General features: G+C 35.6%; 1 protein-coding gene across 2 annotated transcripts in view; it reads left to right on the forward strand.

The window, feature by feature from the left end:
• The window catches only part of DNAJC1 (DnaJ heat shock protein family (Hsp40) member C1), a 198,526-nt gene that overhangs the window by 14,755 nt on the left and 170,526 nt on the right, over nucleotides 1–13,245 (forward strand). Inside the window, exons 1-2 of one of the 2 annotated variants that reach the window (XM_084980404.1) lie at nucleotides 2,462–2,553; nucleotides 4,537–4,595. The exons of the other annotated variant lie outside the window; for it this stretch is intronic. The gene's annotated coding sequence lies outside the window, so the exon portion shown is untranslated. Of the gene's footprint in view, nucleotides 1–2,461; nucleotides 2,554–4,536; nucleotides 4,596–13,245 lie in introns of those variants that run through there. 2 annotated transcript variants of the gene reach the window in all.

Raw genomic sequence — 13,245 nt, forward strand, 5'->3', positions numbered from 1 at the left:
ACATAATTTTTAATAATTATTTCAGTGAATCAAACTATTCCATCTTAAGTCTAATCTTCCAGATAAGACTATAAAACTCTGTTGTTGAGCTTATAACATGTAGAGATAACTGTATATGATAATGATAGCATAAAGATGGGGGAAAAAATGGAGCTATCATAGAGCAATGTTTTTACATTTTTCCAGAATAAATTTAGTATTAATCTGAACTAGATCATGATAAGATATTGCAATCCTTAGACAGCCACCAAGAAAATAAGTAAAAATTTTATATAATAAAAATTCTCACAAAGGAAGTAAAATGGAACACTAGGCATAGCTAGAGGTATACAGAAAACAGCAAAATGGCAGATGTAAATCTGACCATATCAGTAACTAAATTAAATATAACTGGATTAGGCATGCCAGAAAAAAGGCAGATAATATCAGGATGGATTTAAAAAAGAAAAGAAGAAAAAAGATCCAACTATATTCAACTATGTGCTTTTTACAAGAGACTTACTTTATATTCACAAATTGGTTGAATGTAAAAGTATGGGAAAGTTCCCAATTTTCGGAACTTAATACATTTCTGAATAACCCATGGGTTAAAGAAGAAAATCACAAGGGAAATTAGGAAATATTCTCAACTGAATGAAAACAAAAACAGAGCATATCAGCATTTATGTGATGCAGTTAAAGCAATACTTAGGTGGCATTTATACCTTCAAATACCTCTATGAACAAAGACCAGATTTCAATTCAATAATCTTACAGCGCTTGGAGGGGAAAAAGTGCAAACTAAACTCAAAGCAAAAAGGAAGGATACCCTAAGATTAGAGAAACAAATGAAATATAAAATGGAAAGAGAAAAATCAGTGAAACCAGAAGTTTGCCCTTTGAAAAGATTGGCAAAATTGATAAACTGATAGCCAGACTGATCAAGGAAAAAAATATATATATAAATACCAACTTTAGGAATGAGAGAGGATGCATTACTACTAACTCTTTGGATTATGCTGTAAGGAACCTAAATTGTGATTTGTGAAGTATCTGAGCATTTAATAGTTTTCAGATTGTTCTCTCCCATACAAATGTACACATACATACACATTTGTATGTTACTTGTATATATAAGGTTATTTCTGCTGTTACATCTTTGCTCTCAGAATTTGATCTCACTATGTTTTGGCTTTTATATTTATTAAAATGTAATTTTTAATGCAAAATTGTAAGTCCTAAAGGCTTATACATACATATCTTTTTATTAGATTTTATGCTTTTTAGAAATAACTCCAAATAGAAGAGATCAAAGTTGAAATTTTAGTTATATGAAAAATTCTGTTAAGTGTCTGTGGTAGACTACCAGTCACCTATCCATTTTTCTCTTTAGTAGCATAACCCTATATTATTGGATGTCTGAGTTAAAATTTCTGACAGGTATCTACCAGAATTCTTTACAGATGATGGGGGCCAATGAACAGAAGACATAGGGCTGGGCTTCTAGAGAAGGAAATCCTTAAAGGGCAGTTTGTCATTCTGTCCTTGTTTCTCCCTCCTTTCTGCTCACTGGAATGTAGATGAGATGTTAGTAGCTGTTGCAGCAGACGTTTTGTGATTAGAAGTGACCTTGAGACACCAGGAGCAAAGAGATGGTAGGGGCCTGGGTCCTTGTGGCCGTGGAGCCACCATAACTTCCTTGGATGCCCACTTCTGTACTTCTTTTATATGAGAAAAATAGACCTCTGTCATTTTAAAAGTCATTCAGTATGTTGAGTTTCTATTACAAACAGCCTGTTTCTAATATACTGTTCTTACCTATATAAGGGGTTGTTCTTTAAATAATTTTTATTAAAAAATTTATATAAAAGCAAAGAAAAAAGAAATTTTAAAAACCTAAAGAAAAGCAGTTTTGACATTTTAATCTGTATCATTTCAGGGTTTTTTTTTTCTCATATATATTCTTTTTACCTCAGTAACTTTGCTCCTACTATTAACTGTGTCCGAAATTTCTTCTGCCTCCCAAAGTACTCTCATATGAGTACGTTTATGTGATTTATGCTAACTGCTCTTTATAAAATTGTGTAAAATACACATAACATAAACTTACCAATTTGAACCATTTTTAGTGTACAATTCATTGGCACTAAGTATATTCACAAGGTTGTGTAACTATTAACGCTATTCATGTCTAGAACTTTTTCATCATCTCAAAAGGAAACTGCTTGCATTAAAAAAAAAAAAAAATCACTCACCATTCCCTCCTCTCTCAGGTCCTGATAACCTTTAATCTATTTTCTGTCTCTAAGAACTTGCCTATTCCAGGTACCTCATATAAATGGAATCATATAATATTTACCTTTCCTCTTGCTTATTTCATTTAAGCTTCAAGGTTAATCTGTGTTGTAGAACTCCTCAGAATTCTGTTTTATGACTGAATAATACTCTGTTTTATGTATACATCACATTTTGTGGAATATATACATTTATCTGTTGATAAATTTTTGGCTATTTTAAATACAGTTAACCCTTGAACAACACAGGTTTGAACTGCATAGGTCCATTTATGCACAGGTATTTTAAAATAGTAACTATTTTTAAATTACATGATCTACAGTTGGTTGAATCTGCAGATGTGGGGGCTGAATAAAGTTGTATATGGATTTTCACCTGCACAGAGGGTCCGGGTTTCTAACCACACCCTCCCTCCCCTTGTTCAGGGGTCAACTGTAATGCTGCTATAGACACTGGTAAACAAGTTTGAGCCCCTGCTTTCAATTCTTTGGGGATATACCTAGAAGTAGAAGTACTGGATCATAGGGTATTCTAGACATAACTTTCTGAGAAATAGCCAGACTCTTTTCCACTGTGGCTGTACCATTTTACATGCCCACAAGCAATGAACAAGGGTTCTAATTTCTCCACAGTTTCACCAGCGTTTATTTAGGTTTTTTTGTTGTTTTTTTTTTAATGATAGTCATAGTGGGTAAGAAGTGGTATCCTATTGTGGCTTTGATTTGCATTTCTCTGAATGATTGGTGACGTTGAAGATCTTTTCATGTACTTGTCGGCCATCTGTATATGTTCTTTGGAGAAATGTCTATTCAGATCGTTTGCCTGTTTGGGGAGGAGGTTGGTTTTTGTTGTTGAGTTATAGGAGCTTTTGATATATCCTGGATGTTAATCCCGTGCCAGATATATGATTTGTGTCTTTACTCTCGTGATAGTATCCTTCGATGCACAGAAGTTTTACATTTTGATGAAGTCCACATTTATCTTTTTTTCTTGTGTTGCCTGTGCTTTTGATGTCATGTCCAAGAAGTAATTGCCAAATTCCATGTCATGAAAAATTTCCCCTATGCTTTCTTTTAAAAGTTGTATAATTTTAGCTCTTACCTTTAAGCCTTTGATCCCATTTTGAGTTAATTTTTTATATGTGATAAGGGTTCAGCTTCATTCTCTTGCATCCAGATATCCAATTTTTCTGGCACCATTTGATGAAAAGGCTACTGCTTAAGTATTTAGTATTCAGTATCTTATTTAATATTTAAAACAGTTCTATCTAGTTAGGCATTTTATCAGTGAGTAAATTGAATTTCAAAGACTTCCCCATGGTAACAAAACTAATTGGTGGGATTAGGATTTATACTCTTGTTTGTTAGGTTCAAAGATCATAACCATTATTCTGTGTTATTTCTTACTATTCAGATGCCACCTGGTCTTAAAGATCCTGCCTAAATTTAATCCCTTTATTAAGATTTTCCCTGCTGCTTAACCTTCTAATCAGATATGATTGCTTCAGGGCAAATTTTTTATACTCTTAATTTGTAGTGCACTGCAACCAGATTGTAGATATTCAGTACATGGTGAGTGAATGATTGATAGAATTGTAATTCAAAATAATCTAACCTATACCCTTACCAGTGTAAAATGTGAGCAGAAACCAAAAGGGTAAAAATAATCACAGAAAAAAGATAATTCCAAGAGTTCTCTTGTAGCACAGTGGGTTAAGGATCTGGAGTTGTCACTGCAGCAACCCAGGTCTCTTCTGTGGCGTAGGTTTGGTCCCTGGCCTGGGAACTTCCACATGCGGTGGTAAAACAAAAAAGTAATTCTGCATTTTGCTTAAAAAAATCAATTGCACAATTATAATACGGAAGATCTAATTTGACTTAATAAAGATAAATGCTAAAGTTCTGGTTGATCACAAACTGAATTAGGCCCCAACGGTATGATGCATCTGCTTTTAAAAATGACCTCTAGTTTGCATTAATGTATGTGTAGTGACTTGGTTATAGAAAATGAAAAGTATAATACAATCTACAGTGTAATATTATGTGCATTCCTTGTAACATATATATTAACAAATGAGGGTTTTTTTAAAGGGGAGCTATAAGAAGAGTAGAGATTCTGGAATCTCATCCAGTGAATTCAATACATATTGCATTTGAAAAAGAAAGGCTAATGGTGTGTGTGATCACTGACTTTAAATATTAAGATTAAGAAATATATTTTTAAACTTTTAACTTATGATCTTTCATTTTGGAATAATTTCAGACTTACCAAAAACAGTAAAGGAGCTGAAGGTCTAGAACAAACTTTGGTCAGAGTCATAGGTAAGCAAGAGAAATTTGATAGTCTTTTTATGCATTATGCCTTAGTCTGAGCAACTTGAGAAGGTTGTATCAGTCTGCCATGGAGATAGCCTCAAAGAAGCAAATGAGGATATCTCCTTTACTAGAATCCTGTCTTTAAGTAGCTTTTCATTATTTTCTTCTTTATCCAGATGGACCAGATCCAATGGTTATTTCTGCTATAATGTCATAATTGGCTTCTTGTTCTGAAAAACCACATGCTAAAATTAATATATTTTATAAGAGAAATAGGATTGAGTAGGGCCTTCAAAATCTATGGAACTTTATGAGCTCTAACAAAACAAAACCAAGAAATACTTAAAAAGCTTCATCTCCTACAGCATTTGTACCTAGCATCATAGTCAGTTCTTGGAACCCTTTAAAGTCCTGTTCATGCTCCTTTATTTGAGATAGAGGTTTTTAGTTCATTTGGATAAAAATTCAAACTATGATTCAGTGTAGAACCTTTTTCACTGATCTCTAAGTTTTTAAATTGAGGAAATGTATTTCAACTGTACTCCCAGTATCATCAGATAGTTCTACATAGTGGAAACCATAGACATTCACTATTTATTAAACGAAGGGATTTCTGTGAATTCGTAGCTTTTTTTTTTTTAAAGCTCTTTGTGTATTGCTTTAACTGTGAGAAAGCTTGTCTCCAAACATTTAAAAAAATGAGTGAGCTGGGAAAAGATCAAGTTGAGTTAACACAACGTCTGCATTATAATGACATCATACCACTATTTACTAACCACATGTTAAGTAGTTCAAGTTAAAGAAGCACTTGTCATAGCAGTAATTAACCTGCAATAAACTGAGTAATTGATTGCTAGTGTGTACTTCAGTGACAATGTTTAAACAGAGTTGATGTTTGCATTTTTATAGCCTTAGGTGTTTCTGATAACAATGTATAAGCATATCACTTGTTGAATTTACAGAATATTTGAGTAGAAGATGGCCTTGTGATGTGGTTGTTTTTTAGCCTTTGGATCCTTGGGTTTTTTGGGTTTTGTTTTTGTTTTCTTTTTGGCCAAGCCTGTAGCCTGCGGACAGTCCCAGGCCAGGGATTGAACCTGTGCCACAGCAGTGATAATGCCAGATTCTGTTGCACCACAAGAGAACTTCCAGACCCTTGGGTTTTGTAGAGGCTCTTTTGGGTAGTGGTTTTGTGTATGTTTCCGCAGTCTTTTAAATTCTTTCCTTTTTTTTCCCCTATGCATCTTTCTGTTCTTCCGTCTATTCTGTTAGTCCCTGGCACTGTGCTAAGTTTTTATGGAATCTTCGAAAGAAGTATATACCATGATTCCTTCCTTTTATAGACAGGAGATAATTTGATAGCATTGCAAGACCGGATATAATCAATTGGTGGATTGTTCTGTGTTGCCTGTAAGCAGTAGGCCTGCCTGTGCTCTAGTATTGAGACACTTGAAGCTTAAGAAGATGCTGACCCAAGTTTGACCAGGTTCTGAGCCAACCCTTTCACTTGCTAATTGACTTTCCCACTTCATTCATTTCTTTAAATTACGTAACAATATATGAGTACTACAGAATCTTGCTTCAAGAAGTAATGGAATAGCCAAGATATGGAAAAAACCTAAATGTTCATTGATAGATGAATGGATTAAGAAGATGTGGTACATATATACAATGGAATATTACTCAGCCATAAAAAAGACAAACTAATGCCATTTGCAACAACATGGACAGATCTAGAGACTGTCACACTAAGTGAAGTAAGCTAGAAAGAAAAAGGCAATTACCATATACCATTTATTTGTGAAATTGAAAATATGGAACAGAAGATCCTATCTAAAAATAACAAACAAACAAAAAACAGTAACAGATCATGGCCAAGAAGAGCAGACCTGGGGTTCTCAAGGGGGAAAGGGGAGGGAGTGGGATGGATGGGCAATTTGGGGGGTTTGGGGGTGCAAACTGTTATATTTGGAATGGATGGGCACTGGGGTCCTGCTGTACAGCACAGGGAACTGTGTGTGATTGGGTCACTTTGTTGTACAGTAGAACTAGATGAAACATTGTAAATCAACTATAATAATAATAATAAAAAGAAGTAATGGAAACTTTTATAGAATTACCATGTTGTGTTTCTCTCTCTCCTTCTCTCCCTCTCCTCCTCCCCCCACCCCCGCCTGTCTTCTCTCTCTCCCTCCCCCCGCCCCATGAAAGTTTGCCTCTCTTGATGGAGTTAGGCTTCTAGATGACTAGAGGCCTTTGGTATGTTATATGCTTTAGTTTTCTTGAATATGGTATTGCCTATTAAAGAATTAATCAAGAAAAATCTCACTCTGTCCATGTGTATATTTGGTTGATGAGGAAAGAGAAAGATTGAAAGACTTAAAGTAGAAGGGCTTTAAGAAGAAAACTCTTGAAGCTTATCTAACTTACAAAATAAGCCAAGTGTTCCTGTATAGAAAGAAACTAGACAAGCTTTTGCAGTTATGTATTATCTAAATGTCAGTTTGAGTTCAGAAGAGAAGTATAAAGAGATATCTGCTTCTTCTTCAAGTCATACAGATGCTTGTGTTAAATTAATAATTACTACTTTTGGAAACCATTTTTCCTTCAGAATTTTATTTTAATTTATATCATCATTTGTGTGTTTATAAAGTAAGGGCATGAATTCTTAAAGAAAACCTGTTAATAGTTGCTTTAGAGAAACTGAGCTTTGTAGATTAATTAATTAGACTATACTGCAACTTTAAGCTAAATTATATGTTTACTTGGCACAGTCTATTATTTCATTTTTCTTTTCATTTTTTTACATTTGGTAGTTTTCTTTTTTAAAAAAATCACCAAGATAAAGTCGTGACTCTTGCCTGGCATTTAGGTACTAAGTACTCTGATTTGCATTTGTGAGCATGAGAGTGTGTGAAGGGAGTGACAGGCCAGCCAGGTGAGTGTCCACCACAGTCCCTCCCTCCCTACAAAGAATCCTGGGTGCCCTGGCTCATTCCTGAGAGCAGTTCTAGAGTTATCACTGCTCCTTTCTTCTGTTCCTTGCCATTGTTCCTATTTCTTCTTCACCGATGCTGCTTGTTTTGATGTGTTGCTTTTACAGTGGTTGTGTTGGTGTGTTTTGAAAGAAAAGAGAAGTAAGGGAACCTAGTAGGCAGCCTGCACTCAAGAAAAGACAGAGAAAGGCAGTGATGCTGTCCTTTCTTCCTACACTGATTTTAACACAGCCATAGTAGTCAATAAACAGCCTCTGTAGTTAAATGAAGGCTAAATTCTCCAGCTTTTTTGCTTTTTGTAACCCATCCAGAAAAACCAGAACTAGGAAAAGTGCCTAATTCCTAAAAGCAAATGTAACTTTTTCAAATGGTACTGATTGTTGTTGGGTTAGGAAATACAGTGTGTATTCCTTTAAACCCCACTTAAAAAAAAAAAAAAAAAAAAAAATATCTGTTGGCATTTTCCCAGTATTTGATTACATTTAAAAATTATTGCCCTTAAGAATTTCTCTCTGTGGCCCAGTGGGTTAAGAATCCAAGTGCAATGGCTCAGTTACTGCAGAGGGTTTGATCCCCAGCCCAGCACACTGGGTTAAAGGATCTTGCATTGCTGTAGTTTTAGCTCGGTTTCAAACCCTGGCCTGAGAACTTCTTTATACTGGGAGTGCAGCCATAAATATATGTATATACGTTTCTATATAGCTATATATATATATATATATATATATATATATATATATATATATATAGCTTTTAGTGTGTGTGTGTGTGTGTGTGTGTGTATGTATGTGTATATAGGATTCAGTGATAACTAACATGGCCAAAAGAAGATTTGGCATGGAATTTTAGCTAGGATCGTATTGGTTCCTTCAGGAGCTATGGGTAAAAGGGAACAGAGTGTTAGGATTAATGAATGAATATTATATGGGTTGCCTTAACTTACTATTGAACAGTTATATACTTTTATTTTTGATACTCCTATATATCATAGGAGTAAGGCCTTCTACATATGCCTGACGTTTTTTGTTTGTTTTTGTCTCTCTCTCTCTCTCTTTTTTTTTTTTTTTTTTTGTCTTTTGAGGGCCGCTCCTGCAGCATATGGAGGTTCCCAGGCTAGGGGCTGAATTGGAGCTGTAGCCACTGGCCTACGTCAGAGCCACAGCAATGCGGGATCTGAGCCGCGTCTGCAACCTACACCACAGCTCACGGCAATGCCGGATCCTTAACCCACTGAGCAAGGCCAGGGATCGAACCCGCAACCTCATGGTTCCTAGTCGGATTCATTTCCTCTGCGCCAGGATGGGAACTCCTACGTGTGCCTAACATTTCACAACATTGTCATTACCAAATATTTGCATGCCTAGTATGTGATACTTTTTTAGGTTTATAGAGTGTGTGAAAGATATATCCTTGCTCTCAAATACAGATAGTTTAAAAAAGATATGGTGGAGTTCCCGTCGTGGCTCAGTGGAAATGAATCTGACTAGTATCCATGAAGACACAGGTTCGATCCCTGTCCTTGCTCAGTGAGTTAAGGATCCAGTGTTGCTGTGAGCTGTGGTGTAGGTTGCAGACAAGGCTCAGGTTTGGCATTGCTGTGGCTGTGCTGTAGGCCACAGCTCCGATTTGACCCCTAGCCTGGGAACCTCCATATGTCCCAAATGTGGCCCTAAAAAGATGGATGGATGGATGGATGGAAGGAAGGAAGAATGGAAGGAAGGAAAGAAAGAAAAGCAAGCAGTATTTTGGAGTCAGGAAGATAAATACAATTTCCAGTAATAAACTTATTACTGTCTTTTAAAAAATCTTATGCACACCTTCAAGATACAAAGTTTCCCTTATACTAATAAATTACAATTATAGCTCTAACTGCTTTTGCAGCAGCTGATTGATTTATAAACCTGTTCGGTGCACATTAGGATTTCCCTGTTACATTTTTGTCCACTTAAATATGTTACTCTTTTCCTAATTTCCCCCTAATTTGTTTAGAAGAAATTTAAAGTGAACCTAACCTAAAAAAAAAAAAAAAACCAAACCAAAACAAAAACCTTTAGTCCAAAAAACTTGAGTCATAATCAATTCATAGTTTAATAAAGGACATGTGTAGTTTGAATTTCTGGATAACCTCTCTTCCTTTGAAAGTGTTCCTTAATTAAATCCAGATGAGAGCAGCAAGAAAGGTATTCAGAGCACTAAATAAAATGGATGTGCTTCATGGAATTTGCAGAATTCATCAATACATGTAACAATGATTTATAATTGCATTTGGTCCTAACACATATCAGTGTACCTCTAACCAAGGCACAGTAAGATAGCTAGTATAAAACGCTAAGGTGAAAGGGTTAATTGGCCTTGCACAGTTCAATTTGCCACTCTAGTGGCACTTTCTGTTGTCTGTGTAAACAGAATTGCTAAGTACTTTCCCACTAAGCTGCCACCCTTTTATTTATACAGTTGACCCCCCAATGAGGAATGGATCAGTTTACCACTCGTTAGGCCTTTTCTTCCTGCCTTTCAGCCCACTTCATGCCCCCCCAGCTGTGGGTACATACCTCCCTAATCTTTCCTTAGTCCTTATGATTTGTGTGTGTATGTTCTTCCTAGCTGCTTTTTTCTCTCTTATTCATTGATTTAAGTGTATGGGTATGTACACCTGGTTCTGCTCATCTGTACTTCATTCTTTCTCACCTCTCTTCTCATTCATTCATCATCCTCTCTTTCATTCATCCAATTCCTACGTCAAAACTAGATGCAACTCTTCTGAGTTTTTTTTTTTCTTCCAAATAACGTTTAAATTTTTGTTTTGTTTTGTTTCGGTGTTTTTGGTCTTCTAAGGGCCAATCTGCAGCATATGGAGGTTCCCACGCTAGGGGTTGAATCTGATCTGTAGCCACTGGTCTACACCAGAGCCACAGCAACACCAGATCTGAGCCACATCTACAACCTACACTGCAGCTTGTGGCCATATCAGATCCTTTACCCACTGAGTCATGCCAGGGATCAAACCTGTATCCTCACAAGACAGTGTCAGGTCCTTAACCCTCTGAGCCACAATAGGAACTCCTCCAGTTTTGTTTTGTTTTTTTTCCTCTATTTTAAACAGTGCCACAGTGAACAGCTTTACAGATGTCTTGTACATGTTGCTCCAATTTTTTAGAGCAGTGTTTTCCGAACAGCAGGTAGTGAAATCAGTTTAGTAGGTTGAGATCTGCATTTTGAAAAGAATAGAATGTAATAGAAAGTGTCAGAGTAAAGGCTACTTATTTTTTCATGAAAGGTACATCACAACTCTGAACACAATTGCATGAAAGGTACTTCCTACTGCAGGTCTCAATCAGATACATATTTTGTACTATGTATCTACTCCCTATTTGGTTGATATACCCAGATCTGGATTAACTGGATTTTAGGCTACATAGTATTTTGAATTGTTTTGAATGTGCCAAATTACTTTTTGTAGTGGCTACATTAATTTACGATTCCTAAACCCTAATTAGTATTTGATATTCTAGTCAGAGTTTTATATTTTCTATATTTTTAAGGGTGAAAAATTCCATCTTATTTTAATTTTCATTTTCAGTAGTGAAGTTGAGCATAACTTCCTTATTACTAAAAAGAAAAATATTAAGATCCACCTAGTTGGTAGATTGCTATTCTTGTAAATCATGTTTCAAGCTAGCGAAAGCTTCATCTCCACACTCTTTGCTAGTACTTTTTTTTTTTTTTTTTTTTTTTTTTTTTTTTTTTTAAGTAGTGGGCTTAAAACCTTGTGACCTTAGTAGGTAATTACTACTAAATATAATTTTGTTAACCTGGCCACATTATGTTACATTCAGGTTTGTCTCAAATTTGCTTTGAAACACAATTCTCCTACCCAATATGAGCAACTTTGGGTATAACAGCATATTTGTGGAATACTGATATCACTAAGTATATGGATTTAGATTCATTTCAGCAGAATTCTATCATGCCTAATTCTTCTGTTGTAGGAGAGGAGTTCTTGGCAAGTGCTAAGACATAGTTCATCCCTTTGTTAGGACCACTGTGGACTGATAAGATCTTAGTATTGAGCAGAACATTAGAAAATAATTTTAGTTTAATTATTATTAGTTATCTACCTTCTGTTTCATTTTCTCTGGTAATGGAGATATCGTCACTTTCTTTCTAGACAGTCTTTCATTATTAGTGTTGGTTATTAAAATTAAACCTGATACCTGTCAGTTTTATTCATTGGTGCCTTCAGGAGTCACATAGGAAAGACCGTACTTCTATAATTATGACAGTTCAATATTAGAAATGATAGGATTTCTTCTTTGTTAATGGGAATTTTTATTTTCAGAGAATTGAGAGACCAGAACACACAACCAATAATACAACCAACAACAACGCACACTCACACTAATATCATTTCTGGGTTTATTACTTCCTAAGGCTTATTCTATAAAATGCCAGTTTTTAATATTTCTTCACTTCAGTTGAGTATGTGGTTTGCAAAGTTAAACAAAATTGCAATCTGATTTGGAAAATGATGTTATATTTTGAAAAGCCTTTCAGCTTTTTTTTTCTGAAGCAAAATCTTTCTATTAGAGTGTATCATGATATTTAGGTGACCTGGTTCTGTTTTCACAGTGAAATTACCCTATTTTTGTTTTCTTGGTGTAGAACATGAAATATGCCAGCAACTATTCTCCAGACAGGGCAGAAGTAGTTCTGGATTAAAACCTGTTGGTGATCATCAGTCCCTTTTATGCTGCCCATGGCAGTGGCCTCCTGACACTCTTGTAGAGCAAGTAATGTTTTATACTAGACAAATAAGAATTCTTTATAGGAATGCTTGAACAACCAGTGTTACTCTTGAGGGGAAACAGATTAGATTAATTTAATTTATAGTTTGGTTTATTTTCAAGGCTCAGTATTTTTCTCATTTAAATTAATTGCATGCTCAAACATCATTCAAACTTAGCACTTGCCTTCAAAATGTGGTAAGTCTGCTTCTTAATTTTAAGAAAGTTAGGAGTTTCCATCGTGACACAGTGGAAATGAATCTGACTGGGAACTATGAGGTCATGGGTTCAATCCCTGGCCTCATACAGTGGGTTAAGGATCTGGCGTTGCCGTGAGCTGTGGTGTAGGTTGCAGACGTGGCTCAGATCTGATGTTCCTACGGTTGTGGCGTAGGCTGGCAGCTGTAGCTCTGTTTGGACCCCCAGCCTGGGAATCTTCCACATGCCACTAGTGCGGCCCTAAAAAGCAAAAAAATAAAATAGTTAATTAAATAAAGTTATATTCAATGCATTTATTTTAGATTTAAATATATACTCTCAAACAGCAAATTTATGGAATACTTAGCACTTGAATAAAGCTATAATCACTAATTTCTTTTTTTAACTTTTTATTATGATTTACATTATTCTGTCAATTTCTGCTGTACAACAAAGTGACCCAGTCATACATCTATACACACTCTCTCATCTTTCATCATGTTCTATCACAAGTGATTGGACATACTTCCTTGTGCTATACAGCAGGACCTCATTGTCTATCCAATCTAAATATAACAGTTTGCATCTATGAACTCCAAACTCCCAGTAAATCCCAATCCCTCCCCCTCCCCCTTGGCAGCCACAAGTCTGCTGTGCATGTCTGTGAGTCTGCTTCTG

This window comes from Sus scrofa, chromosome 10, assembly GCF_054392235.1.
Source record: "Sus scrofa isolate SSC_HxYL_T2T_F1_AM1 chromosome 10, Sscrofa_HxYL_maternal_Yorkshire_Landrace_v2.0, whole genome shotgun sequence".
Classification (NCBI taxonomy): domain Eukaryota; kingdom Metazoa; phylum Chordata; class Mammalia; order Artiodactyla; family Suidae; genus Sus; species Sus scrofa.